The sequence below is a fragment of the Mirounga angustirostris genome, unplaced genomic scaffold, assembly GCF_029215605.1.
Source record: "Mirounga angustirostris isolate CCGP_5_RB_7025 unplaced genomic scaffold, mMirAng1.0.hap1 SCAF_6, whole genome shotgun sequence".
NCBI classification, from domain to species: Eukaryota; Metazoa; Chordata; class Mammalia; order Carnivora; family Phocidae; genus Mirounga; species Mirounga angustirostris.
In genome coordinates, this window is record NW_026991714.1 from 49,460,148 (window position 1) to 49,471,669 (window position 11,522).

General features: G+C 33.9%; 1 non-coding gene across 1 annotated transcript; it reads left to right on the forward strand.

Annotated features, from left to right (window-relative positions):
• Positions 1-2,605: 2,605 nt before the first annotated feature.
• LOC123847268 (small nucleolar RNA SNORA32) lies at positions 2,606-2,731 on the forward strand. The gene has a single exon (XR_006791507.1). It is a non-coding gene; the product is annotated as a small nucleolar RNA SNORA32 (small nucleolar RNA).
• The last annotated feature ends 8,791 nt before the right edge of the window (positions 2,732-11,522 follow it).

Sequence of the window (11,522 nt, forward strand, 5' to 3'; positions counted from 1 at the left end):
TATATCAGACAAAATAGACCTAAAGTTTGTAACAAAAGAGAAAGGACACTACACAGTGATAAAGGGAACAATCCAACAAGAGGATATAAAAATTGTAAATATTTATGCATCCAACATGGGAGCACCTAAATACATACAACAACTGTTAATAGACATAAAAGAAGAAATTGACAGTGATACAATAATAGTAGCGGGCCTTAACACCCCACTTACATCAATGGATAGAGCATCCAGACAGAAAATCAACAAAGGAACAGTAGCTTGAATGACACATTGGACCAGATGGTCCTAACAGATATATTCAGAACATTCTACCCAAAAACAGCAGAATACACATTTTTTTTAAGTGCACACGCAACATTCTCCAGACTAGATCACATGTTAGGCCACAAAACAAGTCTTAATAAATTCAAAAGACTAAAATAATATCATGCCTCTTTACCAACCACAACAGTACGAAACTAGAAATCTATCACAAGAAAAAATTTGGGAAGAACACAAATACATGGAGACTAAATGACATGCTCCTAAATGATGAATAGGTCAACCAAGAAAATCAAAAAGGAAATTGAAAAACACATGGAGACAAATGAAAATGAAAACACAATCCAAAATCTTCAGGTTGCAGCAAAAGCTGTTCTGAGATAAAATTATAGAATATAAGCCTATCTCAAGAAGCAAGAAAAATGTCAAATAACCTTATACCTAAAGGAGCTAGAGAAAGAACAAAGAAAACCCAAAGCCAGCAGAATGAAGGAAATAATAAAGATTAGAGCAGAATAAATGAAATAGAAATTAGAACAATAGAACAAATCAATGAAACCAAGAACTGGTTCTTTGAAAAGATCAAGAAAATTGATAAACCTTTAGCCAAACTCATCAAAGAGAGAGAGAGAGAGAGAGAGAGAACTCAAACAAAATCAGAAATGAAGGAGGAGAAATAACAATCCACACCACAGCAAAGAAAGGACTATAAGAGAATATTATGAAAAATTATTTGCCAACAGATTGGACAAGCTACAAGAAATGGCTAAATTCCTAGAACATGTAACATTCCAAAACTGAATCAGGAAGAAAAAGAAAATTTGACAGACTGATTACTAGCAATGAAATTGAATCAGTAATCAAAAAACTCCCAATAAATAAAAGTCCAGGATCAGACAGCTTCACAGGTGAATCCAACCAAACATTTAAAGAAGGGTTACTAACTATTCTTCTCCAACTATTCCAAAAAAAAAAAAAAAAAAAAAATAGAAGAGCAAGGAAAGCTTCCAAAATCATTCTATGAGGCCAGCATTACCCTGATACCAAAATCAGATAAAGACACTACAAAAAAAGAAAACTACAGGCCAATATCTCTGATGAACACAGATGCAAAAATCCTCAAAAAAATATTAGCAAACTGAACCCAACAGTACATTTTTAAAAAAGTGATTCACCACAATCAAGTGGGATTTGTTCCTGGCATGCAAGAGTGGTTCAATATTTGCAAATCAATCATATCACATTAAGAAAAAGGATAAAAGCCATATGATCATTTTCATAGATGAATTTGACAAAGTACAACATCCATTCATGATAAAAACTCAGCAAATTAGGTTTAGAGGGAACACACCCAACATAATAAGGCCATATATGAAAAACCCATAGCTAACATCCTACTCAATGGTGGAAAACTGAGAGCTTTTCCTCTCAAATCAGGAATAAGAACAAGGATATCCACTCTCATGACTTTTATTCAACTAGTATCAGATGTCCTACCCACAGCAATCAGACAATGAAAAGAAATGAAAGGCATCCATATTGGTAAGGAAGTAAAACTTTTACTATTTGCAGATGACATGATACTATACACAGAAAATCCTAAAGACTCTACCAAAAAACTACAAAAATGGATAAATGGATTCAGTAAAGTCACAGGATACAGCACTTATATACAGAAATCTGTTGTATTTCTACATATTAATAATGAAGTAGCAGAAAGAGAAATTAAGAAAACAATTCCATTTATAATTGCGCTAAAAAGAATAAAATACCTAGGAATAAACTTAACCAAGGAGGTGAAAGACCTATACTTTGAAAACTATAAAACAGTGATGAAAGAAATTGAAGATAATACAAACAAATGGAAAGATATTCCATGTTTATGGATTTGAAGAACCAATATTATTAATATGTCTGTGCTACCCAAAGCAATCTACAGATTTAATGCAATCCGTATCAAAATACCAACAGCAGTTTTTACAGACTGAGAACAATTAATCCTAAAATTTGTTTGGGATCACAAAAGAAAAAAATTCTTAAGGAATAAATCTTTAATCTTGGCTGCACTGTATTTCCACAGATAAACATCTATTGAAGATTAAATAAAAATTTAAATTATATAATACAAGGAGCATTCCACTAAATGCACAAGTCAGCAGATACAACAAACATCAGAGAATTGGGTTGTTAAGAATTTCAGATTATTCAACAATCTTAGAGGTATATGTGTAAAATGATTAAATAAAAGGAAAAAAACATAGAAGAGCAAGATGCTATAAAAAAAAACTAAGCAGTTTCAAAAAGGAATTGATTAAAACTTACATATAAAACTAGTTATAAATGGTCATTACCAAGGCTCTGAGAATGCAGTTTCTCATTTGCTGTGGACATGACCATAAAAAAATTTTCCCACTAGGTTTTCTTTCTTTCTGCTGCTTTGCTAGCATTCAGCCTATTGGGAAAATTTTATCAACCCTGTTCTATTTCCATTGGCTAGATCAGCACTGTCCAGTATAAATGTAACACAAGCCATATGTGATTTGGTAATAGTCATATTTCAAATTCTCATCTGACCATACATGGCTAGTATATGGAACAGCGTGTGCCTAGATCTCTACTCTTGCAAATGTCTTTTGCTAAATCACTCTTGCTAATAACCATGCAACTTGTAATACAATAGATTTAACAGAGGGAGGCGGGCTTCAGTTTACATGATCATCTCTAGAACCTTACTTTTATGTTCCTGTTATGTAGGACTGACAGTGACAACTGTGGATGGAACAAGTACTTTTTAAAAGGGCTATTTTGAAGATCATGATTCTGACTTTGGAGGAACTACGGTGATTGGAAGCAGAAGGAATCACATGTAAAATTCCTTAAATAAAAATTTACTGACTTAAAAAAAACTAGTTATATAAGATAAAACTTAATTGTTCTGTTAAATAAGTATATCCTGCCCAACTGAAGAGATCATTAGTGAAATCAGAAAAAGCTTCTCAGTGGGATATAAAATTTGGAAAATATGACAGGTCAAGAGATGTAGCAAAGAGAATATTCTTTTAAAAATTATAGAACCAACACTTCTGAAATAAAACAACTACAGTAAGTAAAAATTTAAAAATGTTAAATCCAAAAGAACAAACAGAACTGGGGAGGAGATGGTTTGTGAAAAGAAAGAGCAACAGAACTAGGAAGAATAGAAGAAGATGAATGAGTTTTAACTAATACAGGCACACTGGAGAAAGACAGTGTGTCCTAACGCAATTGCAGTAAATGAAAAAGAATGAAGACTCTTGACGCTACGGAACCTAAGAAAATCTTTGGAATTGAAGGCATCAAATGCATCTGCAGGCTGTGATATGGAGTGGAAACCAGGAAGAGATTGCAGTATAGAAAGTCCAGACTCAGGAATACAAAGTGCTGCTTAGGATGTTAGTGCTATGCAGAACATAACAGTTGCTAAGTGAAGTCTCCATGTGAGTGAGCAGGTTTCCACATCACCTGCCAAAGTGCTGGCAGTTGGGCTTACACTATGGAAATACATGAGCCTAATGCCCCCTGGTCCTCAGCTGTTTGGTCAACGGAGACTTCTGGATGTACATCTGTGTATCATCTCTTACTACTCTCAGCTGTTTTAGCTTCCTCTAAATGAGTCAGGCTTGATCACCTCCTCCAACATGGCAGGAGTCAAGGCAATTCCAGCACTCAGTCCCAATACAGCCAAACTCAGACTCTCTACAAAGTCTCCACCAAGTCTCTGGCTCTTTCTTCTACAGTTGGGCAACCTACTATGGTTGTGCTTAACTTGTCTAATGAATAGAAGTTGAGCCCTGGTGAACAGAAAGAAAAGGAAAATCAGTGTATGAATAAAACTGCTATGAACGATCTTGTACATTTTTTTGAGGGGTGTAGGTTTTTGTTCTTCTGTTCCTTTGTTCTTCCTAGGAGTAAAATTTTTTGGTTACAAGGTAGACTTACGTTTGCTTTTATGATAAGCTGCCAGATCTTTTCCCAAGGTAGTTGAACCATTCAGTATTTCCACAGCAATGTATAAGAGTTCTGGGTTGCCACCATTGGGTATTGTCTATTTTTAAAAATTTTAAATTATTTTAACTGTATGCTTTTATTTCGTGGTGAATTTCAATTGTATTTCCTTGAGGACTAAAGATATGGAGTACTTTTTTATGTTTATTGGCCCTTTTCACATTCTCTTTTGTGATGTGTCCATTCAGATCTTTTGCCTGTTTCTTATTAGGTTGTTTTGTTTTTATTAATGAGTTATAGGAATTTTTTATAATAACTAGATACTAATCCCTTGTGAAGTGTAAGTTTTGCAAATATTTTTTTCCCTAGCTTGTGACTTATCTATTTTTTCTTAATTTTTTTTATGGATGAGAAAAAGTTTTTAATTTTGAGGAAGCCCAATTTATAAATTATTTCTTTTATGGTTATTGATGTCTATATTCAGTCTAAGAAAACTGCTTATCTCCAAATTGCAATGATACTAATAGTATAAAGAGTGATAATGATTAATAGTTTTAGCTTTTACTTTGAGACCATGAGTCACTGTAAATTAATGTTTGTGTATTAGGTAAAGTACAGGTCAGAGTGCATTTTTCCCCCATATATTTAGTTGTTCATAATTTGTTAAGAAGATATTCCTTACCACATTGGGTTGCTTTGAGATTTGCCAGAAATTGTTACCATGTAACTATGGGTATATTTCTGATCTTTATTCTGTTCCATTGCGTTATCTTACTGGCTCTAATGCCATTGCCATGTTTCTTGATTACACTATCTCTGTAAGTCTGAAATCATGTGGTGCAAATTGTGTAACTTCATTCTTTTTAAATATTATTTTGGATATTTAAATCTTTTGCATATTGATAGATATTTTAGAATCAGGTTATCAATTTCTACAAATAAATTGGCTGAGATTGTGATTGAAATTGCATTCAAGCAATTTGTAGAGAATTTTGGAGATCAAATTGTGGAGAACTGACAATTTTATAATATTTATATATATAGGTGGGTCCAATTTAGTTAACATTTTTAGTTTACATTTTCGAATTTAGTTTACTTACAGTCTGTGAATCTGTGAATCTATATCTTTCTACTTGTTCAGTTTCAAATTTCTCTGCAGTTTTCTAGTTTTCACTTTACACCTATTCTTAAATGTATTCTTAAGTATTTTATAATTTTTGATGATTTGGGGAAGAGAGTTATTTTTCACTAAATTTTGTAATTGCTATCACAATGTAAAATACCACTGATTTTTATATTACTTTTAAATACAGCAATTTTGCTAAATACATTTATTGGTTCTAATAGATGTTTTGCAAATTCCTTAGAATTTTCTGTGTTAATCTTGATATCATTTGCAAATAGATAGTTTTATTTCTATTTTTATTTTTATGTGTTTTATATCCTTTTCTTCACTTATTGCCCTGGCCATCACCTCCAGTAAAATGTTGAATAGGAATGATGAGAATGGACATCTTTGTCTTCTGAATAATCTTATGGAAAAAATGTCTAGTCCTTTATCACAAATTATTACAATATGTTTTGTTTTTCATAGATGTCTTTTATCAGATCAGTGAATTTCTATTTTATTTCTAGTTTGATGGGAGTTTTTTTTTTAATCATGAGTTGGCATTAAAATTTGTCAATCTTTTTTCCTGAATCACAATTATATTTATATATAAGTGGGTCCAATTTAGCTAACATTTTTAGTTTATATTTTAGAATTTAGTTTACATTTTACATTTTAGTCAGTAATTCTTGTTCTCTTTCTTTTCATAATGTCTTTCAGGTTCTGGTATTAGCATGATTCTTGACACACAAAATCAGTTGAAAAGTGTTCTCTTTTTTTCTTAAAGAGGTTGTTTAAGTTTGGTTTTATTTCTTCCTTATGGTCTGATAGAATTCACCAATAAAACCACCTAAACCTGCTGTTTTCTTTGTGGAAAAGTTTTTTTTTAATGATAAATTTAATTTCTTTAGCAGATATATGGATTTTCCAGTTTTATTTTATCTTATATCAGTTTAGTAATGTGCATTTTTTGAGGAATTTGCCCATTTTATTTAAGCTGTAGAATTTGTTAGCATAAAGTATATAATAGTCCCCTATTATCCTTTTAAATGTGTGTATAATCTTTAGGGAAAATCTCCTTTTTGTTCCTGATATTGGGAATTTGTGTTATGGACCTTTTTTTCTTGATGAGTATATCCAGGTTTTTATCAACTTTATTTTTTCTTTTTTTTTTTTAATTTTCTGTTCTCATTTTTATTATTTCCTTTTTTATAAGCAAGTTTCCTTAACTTTACTATTATAAATGTACAAAAGATATACCTCAAGAATTTTTTATAAGAATTAAATAAAAATTTTTTGGCACATAATACTAAATTAGTGATATCCATTATAATAATTACAGAGACTTCCCTGGTACTTCATGTAAGGTTCTCTAAAATTCTAGTTAACAATGATTGATATTAAAGATTTTCATTCTGTATGTAGACAGAAATTTCTTTAAAAATTTTATTTGAGTATAGTTGACAGACAATGTTACATTTGTCTCAGGTGTATAACATATTGATTCAATATCTCTATGTTATGCTATGTTCACAAGTATAGCTACCATCTGTCACCACACAATGTTATTACAGTATCATTGACTATATTCCTTATGCTGTGCCTTTTATTCCCATGATTTACTTATTCATTCCATAACTGGTATACTGCATCTCCCACTCCCCTTCATCCATTTTGCCCATCCTCCTATCCCCCTTTCCTCTGGTAACCATTAGTTTGTTCTCTGTATTTATAGGTCTGATTCTGCTTTTTGTTTGTTTGGTTATTCATTTGTTTTTTTTCAGATTCCACATGAGAAATCATATGGTATTTGTCTTTATCAGTCTGACTTATTTCCGTCTAGATCCATCCATGTTGTCGCAAATGGCAAGACCTCATCCCTTTTAATGGCTGTGTAAGATTCCTGTGTGTGTGTGTGTGTACACCACATCTTCTTTACCCATTAGTCTATCAGGCACTTAGGTTGCTTCCATATCTTCGCTATTGTAAATAATGCTACAGTAAACATAGGGTGCATATATCTTTTTGAATTAGTGTTTTCATTTTCTCTGGGTAAATACCCAGTAGTGGAGTTGTTGGATTATAATATATTTCTATGTTTATTCTTTTGAGGAGACTCCATACTGTTTTCCACAGCAGCTGTACCTCTCTGTTCTTACCAATATTTCATGAGAGTTCCTTTTTCTCCACATCTTCGCCAGTGCTTAGTTCTCATCTTTTTTATTTTAGCCCTTCTAACAGGCATAAAGTGATATCTCATTGTGGTTTTGATTGGCATTCCCCTGATGATGAGTTGAACATCTTTTCATGTGTCTGTTGGCCATCTGGATGTTTTTGGAAAAATGTCTATTCAACTCCTCTGCCCATTTTAAAAATTGGATTTTTTTTTATGATGATTTGTGTAAGTTCTTTATATATTTTGGATATTAACCCCTTATCAGATATGTCATTTGTAAATATTTCCTCCATTCAGTAGGTTGCCTTTTAGTTTTGCTGATGGTTTCCCCTGTTACACAAAAGATTTTTATTATGATGTAGTCCCAATAGGTTTTTTTTTTTTCTTTTTCTTTTTTCTCTCTTGCCTGAAGAGACCTATGTGGAAAAATGTTGCTATGGCCACTGTCAGAGAAATTACTGCCTGTGTTCTTTTCTAGGATTCTTTTGGTTTCAGATCTTGCATTAGGTCTTTAATCCATTTTTGGTTTATTTTTGTGTATGATGTAAGAAAGTGGTCCAGTTTCATTCTTTTGCATGTAGCTGTCCAGTTTTCCCAGCACCGTTTATTGAAGAGACTGTCTTTTCCCATTATATATTCTTGCTTCCTTTGTCATTGATTAATTGGCCATAGAAGTGGGTTTTTTTCTGGTGTTTCTATTCTGTTCCATTGATCTATATGTCTGTTTTTATGCCAGTACCATACTGTTTTGATAACTACATATTTGTAGTTATATCTTGAAATCTGGAATTGTGATACCTACAGCTTTGTTTTCTTTTTCAAGATTGCGGTGGCTATTTAGGGTCTTTTATGGTTCCATAAAAATTTTACTATTATTTGTTCTAGTTCTGTGAAAAATGTTGTTGGTATTTTGACAGGGATTGCATTGAATCTGTGGATTGTTTTAGGTGGTATGGACATTTTAACAATATTATTTTTTCCAATCCATGAGCATGGAGTATCTTTCCATTTGTGTTGTCTTCAATTTCTTTCATCAGTGTTTTATATTTTTCAGAGTATGGGTCTTTCACTTTCTTGGTTAAGTTTATTCATAAGTATTTTATCCTTTTTGATGCAATTATAAATGGAACTGTTTTCTTTATTTTTTTTTATTAGTGTATAGAAATGCTGCTGATTTCTGGGTATTAATTTTGCATCTTGTAACTTTACTGAATTCATTTATTAGTTCTAGTAGTTTTTTGGTAGAATCTTTAGGATTTTCTTTTTTTAAGATTTTTTATTTATTTGGGGCACCTGGGTGGCTCAGTCATTAAGCGGCTGCCTTCGGCTCAGGTCGTGATCCCAGGATCCTGGGATCGAGCCCTGCATCGGGCTCCCTGCTTGGCGGGAAGCCTGCTTCTCCCTCTCCCACTTCCCCTGCTTGTGTTCCTTCTCTCGCTGTATCTGTCAAATAAATAAATAAAATCTTTATTAAAAAAGATTTTTTATTTATTTGAGAGAGAGAGAGCACGAGCATCAGGCAGGAACAGAGGGAGAGGGAGAAGCAGACTCCCCGCTGAGCAAGTAGCCCAATGCGGGACTTGATCCCAGAACCCTTGGATCATGACCTGAGCTGAAGGCAGACACTTAACCGACTGAGCCACCCAGGTGCTTAAATTTTCTATGTATGGTATCATATCATCTAAAAAATAGTGATAGTTTAGCTTCTTCTTTACCAATATGGATGCCTCTTCTCTTTGTTGTCTGATTGCTGTGGCTAGGACTTCCAGAGGTATGTTGAATAAAAGGGGTGAGAGTGGACATCTTTTAGACAGGAGAAATTTTAATGAAGTAGAGCACAACAGCTTAATAGTTTGAGGTCTTTACTGAATAAACTCATTAACATTTATAAGGCTGTATGCCCTTCAAAATGAAAACAAAACAGAGACTGTTCCTACCTGAGTGAGACAATCTTCTCTTAAACAGTAGCTTCAGTTGCTCACTGTCTGATGAGGACGTTTTTATAGAACTGTGCTGAGTCAGCATGCCAGTTCCATTTATATAACTTGAATGAGATCAGTCTTGTTGGAAAAGAGGGTAGGGATTTCTAAAACCTTGTATCTATGACAGCCTTGAATGGAGAAAAAAAAAATCATAGAAGATTGGAAAGTCAAGAACAGGGAGGTGGAATGGAACTACTTCTAGTTGAAATGCAACTGTGTTGATGGGCCCATGCTAGGCACTTTATGTATTTTATTACTGATACTCCTAATATTATGTGATGTAGATTATTATGTCATTTTAGAGATGAGTATATCCAAGGTTTTGTGAGCTATTTTGGGATTCAAATTTAGGATTGTAGACCCAAATACCCATTTCTTAACATTGCATAGAACTTATACATAGCCCTCCAAAGTAAATGAAGAGCCATACACTTATTCAAGCATTGGTGTGGTAGCAAATAGTGGTGTCAACCAGAGTACTGATTAAATATACTTGTTAATGTTTGTCTGCAACCCCAGACTTTAAAATCTGGCAAGATGCAAAGCAAGAAAAAATGTCTACAGAATCTCAAAAAAAAAAAAAAATTGGAGGGTAAAGGATGAGATATATACAGTAAAACAACTGTAGACCTTGTTTTATGCACTGGATGCATTAAATTGAATATAAAGCTAATATTTGTTTATCAAATCTCTTTTGACATAATTTTAGTGTTTTACTCCCATTAGAAAACACATACACTGAAATGTAAGGTCTTAAATACAAGACCTAATAAAAACAACGCATAAGCATCCTAACATTTACCTCAGAGAAGCATTTTGTCTCTATCAATATGTAGTCTATGGTGCATTTAATTCTCTGAGGAAATTCCTGTGAGCAGTTGGCTAAATTGATAATCAATCCACCTGGTCTTGCTCAGTTCCATTAAAGTATAGCTTCAAGAACAGAGACACTGCCTCCCACAGTGGAGGTGGCGGGGGGATGGCTGGTGGAAGCTCTCAGCCCAAGTGGGGCATGCTCTTTGACCTTACTTTCCTTCGTGGTATGAAGGCCAGGAAAATGGCAGAGGACAGCCCATTTGCCTCTTCACATGCTGAGTCTTCTGTTGTTTTAAAACACATGCTGTCTTTTTCATTGCACACCAACTCCTCAGTGGTTTTGTCTCTTCATTTCTCTCTCACTCTCTTTTCCTCTGCTTTCCCCCCCCCCACCCAGGCTACCTTTGGTCATTTTGGTGGGAGTTCTCAATAAATGACATTAGATATTTCTTGACTGTGTTAGTTATAATCTTACTCTAGAACCAATCACCAAAGATCTCAGAAACTGAAAATGCTACAAGAAGGTGCTGATAAAGACTTTCTTTTTCAGAGATAGAATGAGCCATAACTATTTTTCTCATTCACTCAACAAATTATTTTGCATCAAGCACTATTCTAGATTTTGCAACAGGGCAGTGAAAATAAAAGAAAAGTGGGGCGCCTGGGTGGTGCAGTCAGTTAAGCCTCTGACTCTTGGTTTTGGCTCAGGTTGTGATCAGGATCATGAGATGGAGTACCAGGTAGGACTCTGTGCTCAATGTAGAGTCTGCTGGAGACTCTTACTCCATCTCCTTCTGCCCCTCCCATCACACATTCTCTAAATCTGCCCCTCCCATCACATTTCTTTCTCTAAAATAAATAAATCTTTAATAAAAAAGGAAAGAAAATACATATACATACAGCGATTTATTCTTGGCAGGAGATGGAAAGATATGTAATTAAAAAAATAAATTATGGGGGTGCCTGGGTGGCTCAGTAAACAGTTAAGTGGCCAACTCTTGATTTTGGCTCAAGTCATGTTCTCCAGGTCATGAGATAGAGCCCTGTGTGGGGCTCCATGCTCAGCGCAGAGTCTGCTTGAGACTCTCTCTCTCTCTCTCCCTCTGCCTCTGCCTCTCCTTTCTGCACTGGCTGACACATGCTCTCTTTAAACAAACAAACAAACAAACAAATAAATAAATAAAATCTTTAA